The sequence below is a fragment of the Protopterus annectens genome, chromosome 5.part0 (genome assembly GCF_019279795.1).
Source record: "Protopterus annectens isolate FY-2018-M chromosome 5.part0, PAN1.0, whole genome shotgun sequence".
Lineage (NCBI taxonomy): Eukaryota > Metazoa > Chordata > Ceratodontiformes > Protopteridae > Protopterus > Protopterus annectens.
In genome coordinates, this window is record NC_056735.1 from 1,090,675,268 (window position 1) to 1,090,701,105 (window position 25,838).

The following is a 25,838-nucleotide window of genomic DNA, read 5'->3' on the forward strand; positions in this document are numbered from 1 at the left end:
ACTGTAGTGCGATCTCGGAGTTAGTATATTTATATGTGGTATAGTTTCATTTTTTTCTTTTTCTTTTTTTTTTTTTAAATGTTTGAAGTTTTCTAACTTCAACCATATGGTGTCGATCATATAGTGTTCGAAGTTAGAAATCTTCGGGCATATAATATAGACCTTTAAAAATGTATAAGATGCACCCTACACTGATTGACTACATTACAGTTACCATGAAACAGTGGCAGACTACTTTGCAATTAAGCCATGATAAAGGACAAATTATTATCCCAGGGATAAAAATTCAAACGGGAATATTCAAGGGTGACTGTCACCTCTACTATTCTGCCTTGCTCTTAACCCATTAAGCTGTCTACTTAACAGCTTAGGCCATGGTTATAATTTGGCTCCTAGAAAACAATAAAGTGTAAAGACTTCTCATCTTCTCTTTGCCGATGATTTAAAACTGTATAGCACATCAGATGAGGAACTGAAAGCACAACTGCAAGTTGTCAAAACTTTTTCAGATGATATAAGAAAGTCATTTGGACTTGATAAATGTGCAAAAGCAACCTTTAAAGTAGGAAAACTGCAACACCAGGAAAACATCAGTTTGGGACAAGAATGTGATATAAAATATCTTGAGCAAGAGGGAGTGTTTAAATACTGGGAATTGATGAAGGATCAACAATAAAACATGAACAAATGCAAATTAAACTGAAAACAGCACCTAGGAACAAAATTCAAGCTATAAACCAATTTTCTCTTCCTGTCCTAACTTACAGTTTTGGAGTGTTTGACTGGCCCCAAAACATGTTGGATAGATTAGATAGGAAAACAATAAAGATGCTTCATACTCAGCAAATGATTTATAAAAATCAGTGCATACCAAGATTATATATTCCCCATTCTGAAGGAGGGATTGGCCTTCTTGAAATTGATTACATGTATAGGTCTGCAATCGTGGGACTCATACATATCTGCTGACCTCACAAGACCCAAATATAGTGAAAGTTTTGAAACATGAGGAGGATAAATCTAAGATGACTGCTCTGCTTAATCTAGCAGAAGTATATCGATATCAAGCAGGAATGGAAATCAAACCAGAAGTAGATAAAAATCAGGCAGCAACTGAATGTGCCAAAAAAAACAAAATAAAGAATATAAGGTGAAAGACCAGATGAGAAGGCAAGAAATGTGGAAAAAGCATAAATATAGTTGAAAGTATAGAAAACTGGAAGAACCTCATGTTGATCAGGAACAAATGTAGGAATGATTAAGGAGAAGCAAATTCAAACCAAGAGATTAAAGTTTAATACTGGCAGCCCAAGATAGTCGACTATGTACACGTTGGTTTACAAAGTCCATTGAACATATGGGAGAAAGACAAATGTAGGTTTTGTAAAACCAAATTGGAAATAGTTGCACACCTTTCTGCAGGTTGCGACATACTAATGGGAAACGGATTGTATACTGAAAGGCATAATAATGTGGCAAGATTGTTGCACTGGGGATCGTGCAAACATTATGGTATTGAAGTGGCTGAAAAACACTGGAAACATGAGCCACAAAGCATCATAGAAAATGCTGAAGTTTATATCACATGGGATCACCCATTACCAACAGTTCAAAAGATAGATGCTAGAAAACCAGATATAGTGGTTCAAGAAAAGAAGGCAAGAGTAGCATTGATCATTGAAATCACCACACCCAGTGACTAAAGTGTCTTGTGTACAGAGAGAGACACAAAGTCATAAAATATCAGGATCTGCAGGCAGAAATGAGAGCAATGTGGAAGAAAGATACCAAGACAGTTGCAATAGTAGTAGGAGAAACGGGTCTTATAAAAAAGAATCTACAGTCTTATTTAGATATGTTACCAATCCATGTAACTTCGTACGAATTGCAGAAGGAGTTAGCTCTGGGCACATTGCAAGTGCTGTGAAAAACACTTTTGGCTGACATCAAAGATTGAAACAATACTAATTTCATGAACTTTAATTGTACTTTGACTTAGAAATGGGGTCCATTCCTGTCATGGTATTAGAAACCCAAAAGACTTGAAAAAAATTTAAAAATATAGCAGTAGTAATAAAATGGTTGTAGGCACAGTTATCAGTACCATATGTTATTCTGGGTTCACTATGAAATCTCGAAATACTGAAATCCCGAATTTCAGTATTTCAAAATTACATAATCGAAACCTTCAAATCCCGAAAATTCTTAATTGCAAAACTCAAAATCCCGAACCTACACTACACACAAAGCACATACATAAACATACACACAACTTCCCCCCACAGGCACACAAACAACCCTGGACTAAATATAAGGGGGGCAAGCCCCCCTGTACCCCCCATGTGGGGGCCTTCACCCCCCACACCCCCCTACTTATATATACTAACTCCAAGATCACACAGTCAGATACACAAAAGCAACTCACACTCACACACTTTACAGTCCCTCTCACACACATCACAGTCTCAGTACACACTGACATGCACTAAAGCCCCTAACCAACACACTTACACATACATACATACTCAAACTAACACCAAACCATTCACACCCTGCAACACCAGAAGTGCTAATTCAAAATCTCCGTACTTTGGGATTTTGAATTTCGCACTTCTGGTGTTTTGGGGATTTCAAGGCTTCGGTGTTATAATTTCGAAATAATGGAATTTGGGATTTCAGTATTTCAAAATTATGAATGGAACCCGTTATTCCATATACTAGACTCATGCAGTATTAGGAATATAAATAAAGGAAAAACAAAATATTTTAACTGAATTTAAAATATATCAGACCCACAGGTATAAGTTCAAGTTTTTTAGGTACTTTAATAAAACACTATTAAAAATGTAAACTTGATAATCTGAACAAGAGCACAAAATAAGCACAAACAATCAAAAGACTAGGTTAAATGTTCCAAAAGGAAAAACAAATAAACTAAACAACAAATACAAAATAAAAATATTATCAATTATACAGTAAGCCATATTTAGTGTTCAGAAATGTGAACGCTGATTAGACAGACCAGTCAGCATGCACGTTTCAAATCGACCATTCCCAATAGGAAATAGTCCGGTCAACAGAAACTTTACACTAGGAAACAGAAGTTGCCTCATCTCCACAAAGCAGAGAAAATAAACCAAAGGGGCAGATGTACTTGTTAAAATAAATAGCTATAGCTACACATCTTTTATCTCCACAAAGCAGAGAAACAAATTGAAGTCCAAGCAGTAGTACCTATAAAAAAATAGTAGCTGCCCTGAGCTCTTCCCTGTAAACTGGAGTAAACAGTATACATTAAAAGAATGGTGGATATTTGTTTCTACCCTTCAGCCACCAAAAAAAAAAAGTCCCTGCACTATTACACTAAACAACAACTTCTGCATCTATATACATTTTCTATAAAAAAAAAAGGTATGAAACTCTAATGTCAGGTTTAATTGATCCTTGGTGATTTAGCAGAATATCAAAATGTTTTAAGAGGGACAGTTGAGAGCTATTATTTGTCTTGGGTAATGGTGGGGTATTCAGCTCAATGTAGTGTTCAGTATGTACTGCCTTAGAGCATGCACAGAGCATATCTTGGATGCTCCAGACTAACAAAAGGAGGCAGAAGAACACTAAACCCCTTTTATACAATGAAATAATTTAGAAAAAGTAAGAATTTTTCCCTTAATGTCATTGTATAGTAGCAATAATTGACTCCTGAATGTGGATAACACAGGATTTACCCATGGCTGGTTTTGTTTAACCACTTGGTCTTCACCCTCATGGTCAAAACCATGCCATCCTTGGGTAAATCCTGTGTTTTCTATAGCCAGTTGTGGATTATTGCTTAAAAATATCAAACCACAGCATCATATGCCAATTCAAAAATTTACTTTTTAATGCTTGTCTAAAACTGTCCAGAACTGAATAATTGTGATAATATGTGTGCATAAATGCTCGTGACTAGAGCTGTGACACTTACTCACTTCTCACTGAATGGTAGAAATATACAAATGTATATGTGTAGGCTAGCCTTGTACTTCTCATCTCTTGTAAAGTAATAATTAGTGCTAGTGTTTGGGGTCACCCTCCTTTCTGCAATCCATCCATGCCCTGCAATAGCTAACTAAATAAATATTTGTGTTTAGAATTGTTGTCCAGGATCACTCTATTTCCACAACCAATCCCTTGCAATCAATTAACCAATCTATCAATAAATGTTTGTTGAGCAGGATGATTCCTAAACAATGACCTGCTATAAATATAAATACACCCACCACTTTCTGAGTCTAGGGAGTACTCCTGTCATGCTCCTCACACTGCCTAAGAAAGGGTGCTTTCAGAGCATTACTGCACTGTTCTGGCACACTATGCCTTACCAGTGTATGCCAAAATGATTTAGCAATGAGCCATGTTTGCAGCTCATTTTATTTATATTTTGCATTCTGCTAGGGAAGCATTGCAGACATACATGGCATAAATGCTGAATGCACCTGCTTAGACCCAGCGGAGGTAGGATGACCATGCTGAATGGAATGGAATGGAGCTGGGTAGCAAGCAGGAAAAATTCCTATGGATGCACAGTCCCCTTTGTCAACAAGTGTTGTGAGGAGAAAGAAAGATAACAGGTCCATCAAAAGCAGGTGTGACAAGCCAACTGGCATAACAGCCAATGACTGCTCAGCATAACATTAAGTAATTGTTTTGGGAATGGGGGTGTGACATAACATGGCACAGCAGAATGAACCTCAGCGTTGCACCATGCCATGACATGGAACAGCAGAATGAACCTCAGCATTGCACCATGCCATGACATGGCACAGCAGAATGAACCTCAGCGTTGCACCATGCCATGACATGGCACAGCCGAATGAACCTCAGCATTGCACCATGCCATGACACAGCACAGCAGAATGAACCTCAGCATTGCACCATGCCATGTTATATCATTCAGTGCAATTAGGGCATAAGTCACTTATGCTTTATTATACTACTTGGAGTTTTATGAAATGAAAATGTCCACCTGACTGTGTATTGAACAGCATTATATAATATAATGGACAAAATTCTTATTATGCCATTGGACATTTTTGAAAATATTTTATAGTTCTTTTCTCCTGACTTCCCAGTAACTGTCTGTCCCACAGCAATGAACTGGATTCATATTTTCCTAGTGGAGTAACAGTTGATCTTTGACTATCACCATTGCAGTATTCATCATGTTTTTTTATCTTGTGCCAATTACCCCTATATATACACTCATAGATGTAAGAGTATGCAATACCTTCCTTTGAGAAGGTGTACGTGGCTTGGAAAGGACCAAGCACAAATTCTAAGTATGACAGGGTCAGACTGCCTCCCTCCTGCAAAGATGGATGACCGAGCATCTGCTGCTCACTTCCGTCTACATTTTCCTGGGTTGTCCTGCACCTGAACCTGTATTCAAACTCAGGTCTCTTGGGTCATAGTTGGGGCTTTATCCTTCTCCAGCATGGAGTAAGTCTGTGCTATTCAATATCTAAGATGAATCCAAGCCTATATCTTTACAAAATACCAAATACAAACATCTTTGTGATTCAAATATTTTTATGAATATTTATATATTTCAGTTTATTCACATCATTTTGCTTTGTATGTGTATTTTTATTACAAGCTGTAGTTTTGTCATGCCAGTATATGATGCTTTTATTTTAATAACATGCACATTATTCTGATTTTTTCACTGAATAACTGTTCAATGGATAACACAAAATGACTGGTGTAAAAGGTTGGGGTTAAGGTTAAGAAGCTTTTGGTTTTATAGTAGGTGCTTGTTTTATTTTTAATAAATCCATTCAGAAAGTTTTATATAGACTACAGATTCAGGGAAAAGATAATCCTTGGGATTCAGAGACATTTGAAGCATTGTGGTAGACAACTGTGTGTGACAAACGGTGTGTGTGATTTAGGCACACTGAGTGTGAGTAGTGGGGATGGACCAGCATAGCTGCTTAAAGTGTATGCTAATGGCACTATAATACATTGGAAATGAGCATCCGATGTAAAATGAGTGGATCTGTGTATGCAAATTAGGCAGAACTAGATGGTTGAGTGATGTAGAAACAGTGTGCAACATCATGCTCGATAATCAGTATTAATGATGCAGTAAAATCATTGTGAGCTTATGCAGGGGTGTAGCAGAAATATGTTAGGGGTTGCCATAGCATTAGTCAGCATGCATACATATATACACACACACACACACACACGCACATATATATATATATATATATATATATATATATATATATATATATATATATATATATATATATCATAGGCTTTTATTGCCACTTAGTAACAGAAGTGCATGTCATCACTCTTGGGTTCACTGTATCATCTCACTGCATTAAACATTTCATGGTCTTCGTGACACCAGTATTGTAGACTGATAATGTGTGGATAGGGACACCATACAGGAGCTGGTAAACATGTCACTTTTATCTGCAGGCTCATGGAAGTGATGGACTACTTATCCCAGTGGCTACTGAGGTATATGTGGCTTTGCATGTGCTAAATAGGCCATTCAGTGACGAACAGTGGACACAGTGGAGGTATCCTAGGAATCTGCCTTAGCTATAGTCCATCAGTTTCTCAGTGCTAGGCTCTAGCATGTGGGGAAGCACATGTGACTCCCACATACCACAGAGGAAACAGCCAACACCATGAGGGATTTCTATGATATAACCCACTTCCATGAAGTGCTACGCACCACAGACTACACCTAATTGGAAAAAAGGCCCCATCTAGTGAGCTGGAAAGAAGGTATGTGAACCATAAAGAATGTTGCTTCTTCACCTACTAGCTGGTCTGTAATACACAGGATCATCTGCAGTGTGTCTGAAGGACACACAGGCAGTTACTGTGACTCCCACATATGACACACGTGATTTTTATAAGCTGTTTCTGTGGGGTGACTATCCTCAGGAGTATCTTATTGGTGATGCATAATATACCCAGGAGACATGGTTCATGACATCTATCTGAAATCAAGGAAAAACAGCTAGGACCAGCTCTAAGGTTAACTGTCACTCCAGACACAAAATACTTACAAAGAACAAGGTAAAGTCCAGTGTGTCATGAAGGTTTTAGTTTAAAAGTATGTGAATAGTAGTTTCTTATGTAATACACTGAGGAAGGGTATTGGCCTGAAAGCTTTGTGTATTCTAAATAAATAAGCATGCTACTTATTATTACCTGCCTAGTGTTTCTGATCACTGGACTTTACCTTGACCTATCTGAAATCCCCAGACTATGACAGAGAGTGGATAGAACTATGCTGTATAATAAATGCAGGTCATAGTACAGCATGTGTCTGGGCTGCTGAAGGTATTGTTTTGCTCCCTGGATGTATCTGGTGGTGCCCTGCAATATGACCCTGGTACCTGTGCAAGATATTCTCAGTGCAGTGTGTGCAGTGTTACACAACATTATAAAAAGGAAGCAGTTGTGGCAGGGAGGCTGTATACAGAAGAAATATCTCCCAGCACACCAGGCAGCGGAGATGAGGAGATGGTGGAGGACGCAGCAATTTGGGATGAACATTCTAGATGGAGGGAGATGCAGTATGCTGTTGCACTGGCAAAGTAGCAGTAGCTGCCACATAGCTTTTGCCCTTAATAAAATGTATACAATACAGTAATATGTGATTTATGCAAACCCAATACCAGACTGGTCATACTGTGCATCAGGCATAGACAATCCCAACAGCAAAGGGGAAAGGGCAGGCACAATTATCATTTGCACAGGAGGGGGAGGGAACATGAGTTTGCAATGTCTATAGTTATTGCATTTGTCAACTAGGATAGTCTGACTGGGCAGAAAGCTAATCCTTTTCATTGGAGACCCAGGGAAAAAAGCTCCAGAAAAATTCCAACAGTGGTGCAGTGGTTAGCGTTATGCCTCACAGCAAGAGGTTCTCTGGTTCAATTCTCAGCTGGGGTGCCTTCTGTGTGGAGTCTACATGTCCTCCCTGTGGCTGCGTGGGTTTCCTCTGGGTGCTCCGGTTTCCTCCCGCATTCCAAAGGCATGCAGTAGGTGAATTGGACACTCTAAATTGGCCCTAGGTGTGAGTGTGCACATGTGTGTGCCTTCTGTGGAAGGTTGGGTGCCGGGCTGGCAACTCGACACCATAAAACTCCACTGCCAATCATGAGCGGACAGATGATCTGCTGTGGCGACCCCTAACCGGGAAAAGCCAGAAGAAGAAGAAGACTTAAAGGGCCTAGTAACCAGAGGTATACAAGAAATCAATTAATATATAAAATTTAAACAGAGCATTATTAATTAATAACAGCATTGTGTAATTAGCTATAAAACATTTTCCGCGGAGAAAAGCACCAGAAAAAAAAACCTTACATAAAGAACATAGTCCTCTACATGGAAATATGTTAATGCTGTACAAACTGAAAATTACTGAATGCAGCATATGTCAGAAGTGGGCATGGAGGAGGTCACTGCAAATGTTTTTGATAGGGGCTGCTGTCACTTGTGTGTGTGTGTGTGTGTGTGTGTGTGTGTGTGTGTGTGTGTGTGTGTGCGCTACTATGGGGTATAATGGAATGTGAGTGTGGGTATGCCAGGACAAAGTTTCATTAGTAGCTGCAGCAGTATAGCTTGATCTAATAGATGGGTCCAGGACATGTTTGGAAGATGTACGGGCATCCCCTATGCATCTCTGCCATTGGTGCTGCTACTTCTGTGAGTGTCATGAGTTGTACGGGCATCCCCTACACATCTCCATCCATTGGCACTGCTGCTTCTATGAGTGTCATGAGTTAATGAGCATCCCCTATGTATCTCCATCCATTGGCACTGCTACTTCTGTCAGTGTCATGAGTTGTACGGGCATCCCCTGCACATCTCCATCCATTGGCACTGCTACTTCTGTGAGTGTCATGAGTTGTACGGGCATCCCCTATGTATCTCCATCCATTGACACTGCTACTCTGAGAGTGTCATGAGTTGTACGGGCATCCCTGTATCCAGTTCTTATGCCTTATTCCATGATGCTGACAGACACTCACTGCCATCTTTGTCAGAGGAAGACTTCTATCTGACATCAGGTTGTGGAAGTCCCATGGTGGTGGTGGAGTAAGATGGACCATCACTTGTGTAGACACCAAAGCATAAAACCCAAAATAAGTATAACATCAAATTTAGTTCTAACCAGTGCAGAATTAATAGGACCTGAAAATAGTGGCAGTAATGAGTAATATAACATTAGTCTGTGCAGGTGCCCTTGTTGCTTGTATCCCTGATGTACCTAATGTACAGGAAGCACACAATGTCAATGCCAATATCATGTTCAGTAATAAACAGATCAAATTATTAATATTTTAATAGACTGAGTGCACCACACATCTGGGGCATCTCCAGCTGATACTCGAGGGACATGCTGCAGCTCCACTCTAACACCCCACTTTGGGAGCATGAGTCCAATCCCCAGGGATGCCAGAAACTCCTCTATCTCCATCACTGGTGGTTCAACTGATGGACCACTTCCCATTGCCCTACCTTCCTGAGCACAGCAAATAGCAATTTTCAGCACCATGAATAATGTTAGTAGCTTGTAGTTGTTGTCCTGGTCATGTATTGTCACAATGGGGCTGGTCAGCAATCTGTTGTCTGAGCGACCATTGATCATGGAAACTGGGGGACCTGCACAGAGACATTATTGCATGTTGCTATGTAGAGAAAGACTACAGTATATGCGTATGCCATTAAGACTGCTTGTCAGAGTAGACTAGCTACAGTGTACCACCCATCCTGTATAGTTGATTTGGAATGCTAATATGTAGACAGAAGAAAAAGCAGTTCTTTATTATACTACTACCTGACACAGGCACTTCCCACCATCCTCACACAATCATAAATCTGTGAGTCACCCACACCCCTGTAAATCATAAATCCTCCAATCCAGATTACAGTGCAACATGCACTTTTCCATTGGTAACCTCCAGAGCTATACCTGCTATGGCCCCGTTCTGTACAGTCACAGCTAACCACAAGCACAATGAGGAAGAAGCCAAAGCTGTAGCAGTATATTGTCTGCCAGTGGGCAACCTGACCTGACAAGTAAGGTATGTGAAATTACCTAAGCACAGGTGACTTCCTTTGCCTGGGGCTACTAATGTGAACCCATAATGGAAACATGCAGCATAAGGGCAAGTTATAGCACACATCATCTGTGTTGACATGATGGCTAATCTGCATAAGCATGATTGTATGAAAGTGGTCTATATGCAGAGCAGCAGTAAGAAAACAGCAGCTAACCCCACCCATATTACATTGGCAAGTTATTCCTATAAACACAAAGGGAGGGGGAGTGTCCATATTCATAAAGGACACCCACACCTCCAGGTTAGTAGCGACACATGAAGCATCAGAGACCATACAGGTGCAACTAACCATAGGCAAAACCGCTATACAACTGGTAGCATGTTACAGACCACCCTCCCAAACTCAAGAACCCCACTCAGCCTTCCTGAAGACATTGGAGGATATGAATGTATCACAAAATACCATCATACTGGAGACTTCAACTACCCAAACATAGATTGGGTACATTATTCTAGCCCTAATACCCTAGCCCAAAGGTTCCTGGAATTCATAAATTCAAATGCACTGGAACAACTAGTCACCTCTCCCACTAGGGGAGATAATATACTAGACCTGATCATCACAAACATGGGGACAAAATGCTCCACACCAGAAGTATACCCTCACTAGTGAGATCTGACCACAAACTAATCACCCTGGATATACATATCCCACCTCCACCCCCAGCACAAAAGACCACAGTGAAAAACTTTTCAAAAGCAGACTTCACTCTTCTTAAGACTGAGATGGTATCCTTTAAGCCCACTGTGCCAGTGGATACCACATCCCACAATGCGAATCCTTCACAAATGCTTTCTATGGACATCTCCAAGAATGCATGGATCATGCAATCCCAAACAAATCCAAGTCCCTCTCCACCAAATGTAAGCATCCTGTCTGGTGGACCTCAGCCATAAACAAATTATATAACAAAAGAAGGAAGCTACTGCACGTCAGAGCGAAATCCCATGAAGGGAAGACATCTCTGATCAACATTAGCAGAAAACTACGTTCTCTCATAAAAACATCCAAGGCAAACTTTGAGAGAAAAATCGCTAAGAATACTAAAGATAACCACAAAGCCTTCTTCAGCTATGTTAGAAACCTGGGCGGAAACCCTCAGATATGCTTAGAGTTGGTTCACAACAACAAAAAATACACTGAACCCACAGATATTGCTAACATTCTGGCTGACAGGTTCAGTGCAAATTTCTCACCTCCTTCACCCCCAAAAGAAGAAATACTTATCCCAGCTGAATGTAATCTCCCTGTCATCTCAGATGTCCAAGTGAGAACCGCCCTAAACAAAGCAAAAAACACAGCATCAATGGGACCTGACGGTATCCCGGGGTGCGTGTTTCGTGAACTCCAAGAGGAGCTAAACCCACACATAAAAATGCTATTTAACCTTAGCCTTACTTCGGGATATGTACCTGAACACTGGCATACAGCAACAGTGGTCCCACTCCACAAGTGGGGTGCCTCTACAGACCCTGGAAACTACCGCCCCATAAGCTTGACTAGCCTGGTCTGCAAAGCTATGGAAAGAATCATTATGGAACTCATAAACGGAGACATAGGGGACCTACAGACGCTTGACCCCACCCAGTTCGGCTTTGTAAAGGGCAGATCCTGCCTTTTAAACCTGGTTGACTTTTTCAAAACAGTCACTAGAGCCATTGATGAGGGCAAAGCAGTCCATACAGCATACCTGGACTTGGCTAAGGCCTTCGACACAATACCCCACTCAGGCATCATAGATAAGCTAAACAGCTTAAAAGTAAACCCTTATGTCACTAGATGGGTTGCAAACTGGCTAAAGGACAGAACCTATAAAGTTAAAATCGCTGGAGCAATGTCAGACTCAAAGCCAGTCACAAGTGGTGTCCCACAGGGATCTGTCCTGGGACCCCTCTTGTTCGGCATTTATTTCTCAGATGTTAAAGCAAACATGGGAGGGCTGTGGCTGACAAAGTTCACAGATGACTGCAAACTAGGTGCCATAGTCGATACACCAGCAGATACATACATCCTACAAAAAGGCCTCACTGAAACGGACAACTGGTGCCGTAGTCACGGCCTTAAACTAAATGCCAAAAAATGTATAGTCATCCCTTTTGGCAAAAACAAAGTACCCACAAATTATCACATAGACAGCAACCCACTGAGTACGGAAAAAGTAATCAGAGACCTAGGGACCCAAGTAGACAGCGACCTCTCATTTGACACCCACGTTGCCAAAGTGGTTAGAAAAACATTCTACCTTGCACACCTCATCATGAAGGGTTTCACATCCAGATCCAAGGATGTCATTGTACCCCTATATTCCTCCCTCATCAGACCCATGATTGAGTACAATGCCCCATTTGGTATGTACCTCACCCGGCACTTGCAACATCTGGAGAGACCACAAAAGTACCTCACCAAAAGGATCAAGGGTGTCCAACATATGTCTTATTCTGCCAGACTAAAGAAACTTCAGCTCTATTCAGTAGCATACCGCCTGCTCAGAGGTGATCTCTGCCTGACGTACAAGGCCATGTCCAATCAGGATCTGATGGACATGCTCCACCTCAAAAAAATCCAAATTCATCAGGACCACGAGAGCTAAAGAATTAAACCTCAGCACAAGTATGAATAGGACATGCTGGAGGTATAGATTCGTAACCCAGAGGCTTCCCATGCTTTGGAACAGGATCCCAGTTCGTATTAGGCAGAGCCCCTCACTGACTCTCTTCAAGAGAAATCTTGATGAGTGGATGGGAGATCGTAAGTTTACCCCAGGGGTTACATCTGTGTCACTGCTAGACAGGGGCACAGTAAACTAATTATATTATATAAGGGGACCTTCACTGTGTCACTACTAGACAGAGGCACAGTATTCTAGATTTATTCTGTACATTTTTGTACCATTTCATGGGGTGGCAAAAGCCACATCACTATGGCTAGGCTTACAAATGCCTCAGGGCAGATAGCCTAGTACTATACTATGAAACTATGAAACTATGAGTTCCAGCATATTACAAGGCAGTGTAGATGTGGCACCTTTAAATAATGCATTTCAAGGTTGCTCTGAGATGTGCCTCTAATTAAACCCCCCTACTCCTGATCTACAGGCTTTGTGCTCCCTGATCAAGCCAATAATAGAGTACAAAGCTCCCTTTAATATGCTCCTTTCCAAACATCTGTAGCAATTGGAGAGACCACAGAGGTTCCTTACAAAGAAAATTCAGGGTCTTCAATATCTGTCCTATGCAGACAGACTGAACATATTGTCACTTTACTCTGTTTTGTACAGACTGCTTACAGACAACCTGAGCCTTGCATATAGAGCAATCTCTGACCCAACTTTAATGGACATGCAGCACATTCGTAAGTCAAATGGCACACGCGTCACTCGCCCAAAGGTCCTTAACCTGGTATGTGACATCAACAGATCTTGCTGGAGAGATAGATTTGTCTTACAGAGGTTGCCCCACCTTTGGAACAAGCTTCCTATTCATGTTAAACAAAACACCTCTCTGGCCCTATTTAAGTGTAATTTGGACGATTGTATGGGTAACCAGAAATTCACCTGGGGGGGGGGTTCACCAGTGTCCCTCTTGGACAGGGACAATAGGCAGTGATTTTAGTGTCTGCTTGAACCAGACACCCTTAGGAACATGGGCTGAACTTGGCTAGGCTTGTAAGGGCTCCTGGGTCCATTAGCCTAGTAGCCTCCTATGATCCTATATCTGTATTTCATGTTTGCTTTTGTCCCTGCTACCTACCCTAACCCTCTTACCATTTCTTCAACTTCTCTTACTTCTTTCCCCACCTTACCTTCTTTTTATATAGAAAATGGGCACAAATCCTACAAAACAAATTATTACCCTTCCTTTCCTCTCCCCCATCTTATTCATTCCTTCACTGTTTCCCTTATGTACTTCCCTCTAATTGTCCTATACTCCCATTTTGGCCCTTTAATCATAAAAACAGATTTAACATGTGCAGTGAGTCCTTTAAGGCTTAGAATTACCGTAATCACCCTGCTTGTACACATGGGACTGTGATGAGCTGCACTGAGGATCATGTTTACTCAGCAACAGCCCTTCTTTGGCCACAGGCATGTTTCCTGACTAGCTGCTGTCTCCACATGGCTTAGAACTGAGTTGTGCCTGAAGGGCAAACAGTAGCAGCCTCTATCTGATCACAGTTACCATGTTTCTAAATCCTTTGGAATGATGGCATAATTTGAGGCAGGAGATATTAGATTGTCAGACATACTGGTTAGTTAAGAAATGTCAGCAGATGGTCCCTTAAATCTGAAGTTGATCAAGTCTTGCTGTTTATATATATATATATATATGGGTCTACTTCATCTGATCGAAAGACCATTAGTTAGGGGGGATGTGGGGGGTGAAGCCCCCCACCTAGTTTCCTTTAAAAGAAGAAAATAAAACAAAAAGTACAGATTTTAAATGAAAATAGGTGGAGGTCTTTGCCCACCACACCCCCCCAATATATATATGGATGAGAAAGTGCCCGGGTAACCACACAGGAACTTTGATGTTAACAACTTTATTTATATTAAAGTCCATAAAATTATTTCTGAATAAAACCATCATTATAACACCATCATTTTCAATAACCACTTTGATTCTAGAAGTTAAATGATAAAAAAATATCTACCACATTTTTCAAATATAAAGTATTAGGACTTAGGACACATTTTAAGGTTTTAGATGTCCTATGAGTTTTTTTGGAAAATAATTAATGTATTCTTTTTTCTGGATTGGGATTTAAGGTTGAAGTCAAATGATTCATTCAGGATAATAATGTTAATACTTGGGATGTTGACATAAGTTGTTTTTTTTTTCCTGAATAGATCAGTTATTTATTTACTTATTTCAGTTTGTTTATTAGAAAGGTCTGGCTGGCAGACAAGCCCTTTTCAGTGGATCCTGGAGGTGGGGGTGGGGGGAAGCATCACACAAAGAATAATAACACAGTAGTACATATACAGTTTCACAAACACGCAGAACTGTTTTACAGTAGAATAGGCAAAATCATCATGAATATACTTAAAATAGTTATAACAATAGTACTATAGTTCAAGAAAATGAATCAAGTAACCGATAGTACAGTGCATTATATGACCTTCTTAAAATACACTTATACAGGAGTTAGTACAGAAAAGAAACTCCTTGCACCATACTTCTATAGGCAGTATAGGTGTTATGAAGAACATAGGATTAAGAGGGACACAGGTGGAACCCCTGGGGGGAATTTATGGTTACTCATCCAGTCGTCCAGATTGCGTTTGAAGAGGGCCAGTGAGATGCTCTGCTTGACATGAAGCGGGAATCTGTTTCAAAGGTGTGGTAACATCTGGGAGACAAATCTGTCATCTATTAATGTCACATACCAGGTTAAGGCCTTTAGAGTGATTAACGTGTACCATTTGACTTACAAATACGCAGCATTTCCAATAAAGCAAGGTCAAAGACTGCCTTATATGCAAGGCAGAGATTGCCTCTGAGAAGTCTGTATGAAACAGAATAAAGTGACAGTGATTTCAGATTATCCTCATAGGACAGATGCTGAAGACCTTGAATTTTCCTTGTGAGGAACCTTTGTGGTCTCTCCAATTGCTGCAGGTGCTTGAAAAGGTACATACGAAAAGGGGCATTGTACTCAATTATTGGCCTGTTGAGGGGAAAAGTACAGGGAGGTTATAATTTCCTTTTTAATGGGGGCAATGCCCTTACTTACGAGATGAGCAATATAGAATGCACTTCTTACCACTATGGAGATATGGTGATCAAAGGTAAGGTTGCTGTCAACCTGTGTGTCCAGGTCTCTCACCACTGAGTGTATACTGAGGGTATTGTTATTGATGTGGTAGTTACAGGAACATCGCTCTTACAAAAAGGGTTGATAACACATTTTTTTGCACTGAGTTTAAGGCCATGACTTTGGCACCAATCATTTGTTTGTGTAAGACCCTATTGTAAGTTGTTAACATTGTTTGGAGATTCTATGACTGTTCCCAGTTTGCAGTCATCAGAAAATTTTGTCAGCCACAGACCTTTACTTTTAGCTTGTACTTCGGAGAAATAGATTCCAAACAGTACAGGTCCCAGGACTGATCCCTGTTTTACACCACTGGCTACAGGTCTGCTGTTGGAAGTGGATTTCCCCTATTTTGACTATATGGGTTCTATCAGTGAGCCAATTAGTGACCCACCTAATGATATAAGGGTTGATACCTAGTTGGGTGAGTTTGTCAATGATGCCTGAGTGGGGGATAGTTTCAAAAGCCTTGGCTAAGTCTGGGTAAGCTATATGTGTAGATTTCCCCTCACCAAGGACTTTGGTTACTGTCTCGAAGTCCACCAGGTTTAACAAGCATGATCTCCCTTTGACAAATCCAAATTGAGTAGGGTCAGGTTTGTTGATAAGGTCCATGATGATACACTCCATGGCCTTGCAGATAAGGCTAATCAGGCTAATAGGCTCATAGTTACCAGAGTCAGTGGAAGCACCACCTTTGTGCAAGGGGATAATGGTGGCCTTTTTCCATTCATGGGAAGAAGGCAGTTCTTAGGCTATGATTGAAAAGAGCACCTAATGGTGTTGCTAATTCTTGTTTGAGCCCATGTAGGACGCAGCCTGGGATGTTATCAGGTCCAATAGATGCTGTGTTTTTGACCTAAGAGAGGGCGTTCACAGCCTGCTCTTTAGAGATACAAAGTAGAGGACAGTTGGTTGGCTAACAGGTTAGCAACATCCACAGGCTCAGTATATGAGATATCATTAACTACCAGTTTGGCACAAATCTGGGCCTTTCCTTTTAGGTTACACATGTAACTAAAGAATGCCTTGTGGTTGTCCTTAGTTGAGGAAGCTAATTTGGATTCACAGTTAGCATGGAGGACTTCACAAGAAATCTTATTTGCTTGTTTAAGCTGAGGAGGGAGTGCTTTCAGTTTAGGGCTCACTTCCGCTTACTCTTAGACAGCAATTTCTTACTCTTATTGTAAAGCCTGTTAATCTACAGTTGTCCACCAGGCAGGTTTGTTCTCTCTTGAAGAGCTTGTTTTGGTCCTATCAGGTACGGCCGAGTCAATGTAGTTATACAACATGTGTAGAGCTTGGCATAGTTGCCAATTCTATCTGAGTGGGGAGGTGTAGTGAAGGTATTTATACCATCCCATAAGAGGTTGCAATCTGCTTTGAAGAAGTTTTTTAGTTTAGTTGCTGCTGGGAGGGGGTCAGGTGTGATGGCTACTTCAAATTAGACTGATTTGTGGTCAGATCTCACCAGAGAAAACCTCACATTGGGGGTGCTACAGTGGACCCCCATATTGGTAAGCACCAGATCCAGGATGTTGGCACCCCTTGTGGGGGTTTCAACCAGCTGGTCTAGGGCATTGGAGTTAATGAAGTCGAGGGACCTTTCAGCAAGTGCATTTGCACATGTGTAATTTACTCAGTCAATGGATGGGTAGTTAAAGTAGCCCAAAACCATGGTGTTCAGATGTATCTTGATAGACTCAAGTAGATCCAAATAGGCAGACTGGGTGTCCTGATTCATGGAGGGGGTCCTGTAGCTGGCAATGACTTGAATAGGTGATCTATCAACAGTTAATTGCACCTTAAGTATCTCCAGGGAATCATGCTGTCTAACTAATCTGGAGGTGTATTTATTTTTAATTAATATTGATACACCGCCTCCTTTAGTTTTCACACCTTCAGTTTGTGGTCTGAATGTGTGAAAGGTGGTGTAGCCCGATATGGCTGGGGTGCTCTCCATAGCCTTGAATTAGCTCTCCATGACTGTACAAATGTCTATGTCTTCCAAGGTGAGGACTACTTCCTTTGAGTGCAGTTTCATGTTATTTTGGGCAGAACAGATAAGTGGTGTATCATCAGCATATTGGACTTGTCTGGCATGTTCTGAAACAGTATACGGTTTAATAAATATGTGTGGCCTTGAGCAAGTCACTTAACCAGACATTGTTCCAGGTCATTCCTGAAAAAGGACTGTGTCTCTAGTGGGCCTACTTGGTTAACAGCTAGGCTTATTATTATTGTATTATCATGTTAAACAAGAGGGACCCTATTATGGAGGCTTAGGGGCCACTGACAGAGACTAGTACAAAAGCTGAGTAGCTAGACTGCCATTTAACTGCTTGGGACTTGTCAGATAGGTAGCTGTGAGAGACCTAATGGAGCTAAATGATGAAATAGTTTATTATGGGAAACACTACCAAAGTGCTGCCTGCTGTTGTTTGGAAACAGTATCAAATGCCATTGATAGGTATAATCAAAGAGAGATACAGTAGTTGCAGTGGTATCTTTTTGATAGAAAGTGTTGATAAAATATAGAAGTGTAGCTGAGGTGCTGCAATTTGGTCTGAAGCCATGCTGAGTGGAGAAGAGAAGGTTCTTGCTAAGAGAATGGATTTACTGTTGAGCATGGATACATTTTTACAGGATTTTGATAGGGGTGAATGTATGACTATGAGTCTATAGCTGGAGAGAGCATTTTGTTTCCTTCTTTGTGCAAGGATAGGATGAATGACGTTTTTTTTTCAGAGAGTAGGAATGTGAGACTGTTGAATGGATCTGTTACTGAGTATTGTGATGAAGTGTAGTAATGGCATCTGCTGCGATCTTCAAGTATTTGGCTGGCAACTTCTCTGCAGCTGGGGTGGTGGACTTTCATTTTAGGAGGTACATTTTTATGACAGAGGTTGGGACAGTGCTAAAAGAGAAATCATTAGATATGTTGTAGGAATGGAAACTATGTTGGGGAGTATAGGTGTGTATATTGAGTAGTGACTTTATGGTGTTGATGAAATAGGAGTTGAATAGTGAACCAATACTTTCTGGCTGCATGTCTGGGCATTGTTGGGATGCTGAATTCTACCTGAGGTTAGGAGTTTTTTGATGGGGGATCAAAAAGTAACTGGATTTTTATAGTGATTGAACTTTTACTTTTACTTGTTTTCTGCCCTGACTTTTGACATCTTTCCTTATCACTGTTGCAGTATTCCTTATAGGATAGCCAAATGTCAGGCCAGCATACCAAAGCCTTTACATCTTACTGGTGTCATATGTCAAATGTATATTCAATGCGCAAGGCATAAAATACATATGTGATATATGGATGCCTAATCCTCAGAACTTTTTTGCTGCCAGTTTGAATGCAACTTCTGAATTTGGTCTGGAAGCTGCTCGCCAGTCTGGTTCTTCTACCAAGCCTGTTACAGATAAGTGCCCTGTTGGGGTTCCTTACTACCTTTTTTCTCCTTTTTGTTTATTTTCATGTCATTTAGGAAGAGGAAATGTGACTATCAGAGGCAGATTCCCTATAAAGACAGACGCGAGAAGTGCCTTTTTTGTTTGGGTGCTATGAGCGACCATAGTCAGTATGATATCTGTCTTAAGTATTTGTCCATAGTGCACTCTGCAGCTGTTTGTCTACCCTTTCTATTTATCTAGAAAACAAACATCTGAAGATATTGACTCAGGGTACCATGGCTGAATCCGCTTGACCGAATTCAGCTGCCTCTTAAAGCTAAAAGAGCACATATGGAATCTGCTGTTGTACAGTCTCCACCAGACATCTCCCTCAGGTTAGATGAAGAACCTGAGGACCAGCTGCTGTTAATGCCAGTTCCCTCTCCTGTTACCCAGTTAGAGGCATACACAGAAGCGCCTACTCTAATGTCTGCTGAGGCTGTGAAAGTGTGTGGTATAGATGTTGAGCGGGAACCATGGCTGATTATATCTGAAGGGCCTAGGGGGATTCCCCAAATTTTAGTCAATGAATAGGGGCATGCTACCCTCATTGAACTGAGGCAAGGCTCTGAGCCTTCTAGATTTGTCAAGGCAGATGTTCCTTTAAAAAAGTAAAATGGAAAACAAAACGTAGCTAAGGAGCCTCACAGAGTAGCAGGACTTTACTCAATGGCTATTTAATACCCTTGTGACTCTGAAACCCCCATAGGGATTGTCTGCCCTTGCTGCTGGCCCTGGTCATCTATCCGATCTAAGACACCTAGGGATTCTGATTATACTGATGACTTGGACTCTAGTGAAATATGCTTAGTATATTCCTCACAAATACTTTTCTTTGGTCTTGCGATCTGATGAAGAGGATTCTTTGTCCCTTGATTTTCCTTTTGAGAAATTGTCCTTTGAGACACAATGGTCCATGTAACTCTCAGCCTCTGGCCCCTAAGAAGTCAGATAGATTTTGTAAGGTACCTGAGAATCATAAATACTTAAGTAAGTCTGTCATCTGACTGTGCTCTTATGTCCATGTCCACAGTTAAGCCATCCAAGCTCTTTTCCTCTACCAGACTTCTGCCTTTTGACAAGGACAGCCGTGCTATGCAGAGCTATGGAAAAAAAGAGTGTACTTCTATGTTAGCTTTTAGAGTCATTAATATTAAGACCTATATGCCTACATATGTTTTGGTTCTTCTATCCCAGCTGGAGGGGGGGGGGGCAATGAATGGCATGCCTCATTTGGGCAGTAAGACTTCTGTTCCCTCTCTACTGAGTCATGCTCTCCAGTAGTGCACTATTACATTAAATGCAGCTATGATGCAGCTGATGCCACCTCTAGGGCAGCTGAATCAGGCTCTGTCATGAGGAGATATTCCTTGTTGCATATGCAGGCTTTGCCTAAAGATATTAAGGCCAAACTATTAGATTCTGTCTTAGATAATCCAAATTGTTTTGGCATTGCTGCTGCAGAAGTATTTAAAACTTTGCAGGCTAAGGGCAAGGTTATACAGGACCTTTAAACACATTTTTGTTTCTCCTGTACCTAAATTCAAAAGAATCTATACTTCAAAATCTTCCTTTGTTTGTAGGCAGCCTAGACAACCTACTCAGAGTTGGAAGGTTTCTAAGCATATTTTCTCAGATAAGCCCACTAACAATTCTAGGTGCCAAAATCATTTTCCTGATAAATCTGCCTGTATCTGGCATTAAGCCTCCCCTCCCCCTTGGCCAGATTCCTCTGACTCTCAGACTAACCCTTTCTTTTCATGTTTGACAACAGATAACCACAGAAGCTTGCTTTCTCTCTATCATACAAAACAGTTATCTTTTGGTTTGAAAGTTCCTTCTTTCATCTTTTAGTTTCCCTCAGTAACCTCCTTGCCAGCTTCCTCATTTTCCTCTGGTTCTGTGGGATCTGGTAGAACAGGGAACCACTCTGTTCCCTTGTCTCAACAGGGAACAGGTTTTTAATTCAGAATGTTTCTGTTTCCCAGGAATGAGGGGATCTAGAGGCCCATTCTAGACTTGCCCTATCTCAGCACCTTTCTCAGTGTTCCTTCCTTAATGATGTTTTCTCTTCAGACAATTTTCCCCTCTTTTGCTTTCAAAGGATTTTATAATCTTCCTGGATTTGAAGGACACTTAATTCCATATTCCTACCCACCATCTCTTTAGGAAATGTTTATGTTTTTCTATTTCTTCCTCTCAATATTGGTTCTGTGCTTTATCTTTTGGTCTTTCTAAAGCTACAGCAGTATTTAGGAAATATCTGGACCCTGTGATAGCTTTTTGCAGGCTTCAGAAAATCCAAATATTCCCTTATCTGAACAACATTCTGATTCAAGCAACCTCTCAGCAGCTCTGGTTCAGATTCTACACTACACTATTCGTCTCCTGCACAGTGTGGGATTCACTGTCTAGTTCAAAAAGCCAGTGTTGACTTCCTCTCAGGAACAAAGTGTTTGGGGGTTTTTGGAGTTATCCACATATTGTATGAGGGATGCTGACATTTGGCAGAATATGGGTTGCTGGTAAATATGTTGGTCCTAGTATGGAACCTTGGGGAATGTGCATTTTGGGTGGTACGAAGGAAGAATGGGAATTAATCCATTTAATAGACTGGAGTGTATTGGAAAGTTAACTGGAGAACCAGTTGGTGGAGATGATTGATAGGCCAAGGAAAGAGATTTGTTTTAGAAGTAGACTTTGGGCTATGGTGTCAAATGCCTTGAACAGATCCAGAAACATAGTAAAAGATTGTTGGTCTTTGTCTTTGACTAGGTTAATAGTGGGTTTAGGAGAGCCGTGGTGGTGCTATACCCTGGTCTGAAACCAGGGGCGGCTCATGCTATAGGACTGCAACCCCCCACCTGTAAAATGAATAAAATAAATTCCCCCACTGTAGAAAATGAAAAATAAACTTAAAAAAATGGATACGAGTACTCCACGCATGCATGCTTAGTTCCTGACTGCTGTGTTAGGCATTCCTGCACTCCAGACTGCTCTGTTAGGCAGTCCAGATAGGGAAGGCATGGAACTCCACCCTGCCAGCCCAGGTGTCTGTGCGTTGATGACCGCACAGACTGGAATAACACCAGACTGCATCACCCGCAGGCTGGAGGCTCCAGCCTACTCACATCTCGCAGGGAGACCCAGAAAGCCTGCACAGGCTGTTATGGAGGACAGGGAATCATTGAGCTGCTGCAGAGGACTGCTACAGGACTTAACTGCTATGCAGAGGGCTGTTATGGAGGACAGGGGATCATCGTGCTGCTGCAGAAGACCGCTACAGGACTTAGCTGCCATGCAGAGGGCTGTTATGGAGGACAGGGAGTCATCAGGCTGCTGCAGAGGACCGGTGTATGTGTGCGTGTGTGTGTGTGTGTGTGTGTGTGTGTGTGTGTGTGTGTGTGTGTGTGTGTGTGTGTGTGTAATGCCCCAGTTGCTACATGGTGGTGGGTAGAGAATAAGGCTTGAACACTGTACCTTGGGCCCAAGTGACAAGAGCCTGAATTCCCTACCCACCACCATTTGTAAAACATTTGCAGATTTTTGCCTCATATTTGTTCTGTTCTGTTCCTCATAAAATCTGTGGTTTCTGTATTTTTGTTACTTAACACAGCCAGTAGTGCAATGGTACAGTGGTAGCATTGTTGCCTGACAGCTACAGGGTGTCTGGTTTGATTCTTGGCTGGGGTGCCTTCTGTGTGGAGTCTGCATGCCCTGTGTGGGTTTGCTCTGGTGTCCTCAATGGATATTTGTCCCTATTGTTTGGACTGTATTCCCTCATTATTGGCTTTGTCCAGGTTTTTTGTGCCAAGGTTGAGAGCTATGGTGATAACTAAACTCACTGAATATGTTTGGGGGCTGTATTCTCCCATTATTGGCTTTGTTCAGGTGTTTTGTGCTAAGATGTTGACAGCTATGGTGAAAACTGAATTCACTAAATGGTAGTCATTTAAGTTTCAGTCTTCCTTTCTTTCATAAAACAGATGGTTTGGCACAGTGGTATGTTGCTCTGACTGTTTTGCACAGGGTCCTGGGTTCAATACTTGGCAGTGAAATGTATGGTGGTAACACAGCATTTTATTCTAACAACTTTCCAACATTATACAAGCAATGTTTAAAATGTGTCCCTATGTTTTGGTCTTTTGCCCCCCCCCCCCCACCCCACATTTTGGATTTTTCCAGATTTCTTGTGCTTCAAAGTTCAGAGATGCAGCTGAGTTTCAAGTAGATTTTACAAGAAGCTGAGAGCTGCAGGGGAACAAAAGTTTAGTGCTGCTTATGCTGATTCTGCTTGCATTGTTAATAGCACAGTAAGTAGTGTACTTGCTTACAGTAGGTAGATGCATTGCTCATACTGTACTGTATTGTAAAGGGGGTGGATGCTGCAGTCCTTTCTGGTGAAGATACCTAGCAACTATGAACCTGTTATTAGTTTGCCATCCATTCCCTATTGCAATATTACTAGCTTATCATTTTTTTAATGCAACTTAGGAAATTTATTCCTCAAGGGCAGCAGGCACTTTATTTGTAGATGAAACAATGAAATATAAAGTTGTTTGCTAGCAGCAACTTCTTCATTAGTTACAGATTTCTTTCATGTGGAATTCTTTAGATGACTTTTACTTCTTCATAGATTGTGCATATTTACTGATACTGGTGGACTGTAGAAGTTTGAGTAGACTTTTATGATAGAAATGTTCTGAATTGGGCAGTTTTGTCATTATTGGTGCATGCATTTTGCTTCATTGTTTACTGGAAAATGTTCTGAATTGGGCAATTTTGTCATTATTGGTGCATGCATTTTGTTTCATTGTTTACTGGAAAAATGTTCAAAACAAATTTAAAACGCCCTCTAACAACTGTAGTATATTGTACAAGGAATATAATTTAATACAATCAGGAAGGCGTATCAAAGACCACATGTATGTTTCATGTGCAAGGGGCCTATGATTTGAAAACAGCCCAAAGTTAATCTTTATCTGCCACTGGCAAAATGTATTTTCTTTGAATGTGAGTTTCAATGCTGTTTCAATGAATGCGAGTTTCAAGGGCAGAGAAGTTTTGATGCTAAGTCTGTTTTCATTGTGAGATTGCATTGCTTTATTTAGTAGATGTCTTAGTGTTTGTGTTGTAAAATGCAAAATAAAACTTTCAAATGAAGTCCAAATCATCGTAGAAGTAAAGCAGTATGCACATTAGTGTTTATGGTAAATGGGGTGAAATAGCCAAGTAATGGTTCATTGGAATGGCTGCAGGGGGGAGGCTCCATTCGACCATGATTTTGTGAGGGGGAAGGGCGGCAAACTCAAAGACAGCCCCGGCTGAGCTATACCTCTCAACTGTCCAGATTTTCACAGAATGAATCGATTTTTTGGTTTGTTCCTCATAAAATGTGTGGTTTTCTGGCAAATAATTTAGGAATTAAGTCACTAAATAATGACAGACACTGAGTTTCAGACTTCATAACCTTCAGAAAAATGAATGCTAAAGCAAGACTTGTTATTCTATCAATTGCCTCAGTTTATACAACAATTTATAGTACTGTTTATATGTTCCCCCAGTATATTTGGCCTTGTCCAGATTTCCTGCATTAACAGGTTGAGAGGTATGTGGATATAAATTGCTTTATAGAATTAGACATATCCAAACCTCTCAACTGTCCCTGAATTTGTCAGTCAAAAAAAACACTGGTGCCTTGGAAGGACAAGCCAAGAAATAACATAAAATAATTTGTTCAACGTTTTCGTCCGATAGACTTCTTCAAGGAATAGGCATGAGACACATTTATTGTTATCACGAGCTAGGAAGACTATGTTGATGAATGATATGAGTGCAGTAGTTGTACTATGCTTGGGATGGAAACCATGCTGTGTGGGTGTGGAGAAGGTTTTCCTGGTGAAGATAATGCATTACCTGCTTGTGAATGCATTTCTCTAGGATTTTTGAGAGTTGAAAGAATATGTCAATAGGTCTGAAGTTGGATGTGTCTGAGGAGTTTCCCTCTTTGTGAATGGGTAAAGAAATTCTACCATATAGTGAGGACTTAGGATTCAGAAATGGATCGGTTGATTAAGATGGATACAGGATAGGCAAGAGGTTCAGAGGCAATCTGCAGAAAGTAAGAGGGTAGCTTGTCAACAGATGGGGAGCAAGGTTTAAGTTTAGAGAGTAATGACTTTACATAGTTAGTTGATACTGCTTTTAGAGAGAAGGAGTTAGGAGGGTTTGGAAGAGGTATAGAGTTTGTGGGGGTGCTAGTGTTGTTTCTGGGGGGAGAGAATTTATTATGGAGGTTATTGAGTTTATAAAATGATTGTTAAATTTGTTGGCTATGTCTTCAGGTGTTGCATTGGGACATGGGGTAGGAGAGGAATGGTTTCCTGGATGAAGAGTCTGTTTAATAGAGCTCCAGAATTTCT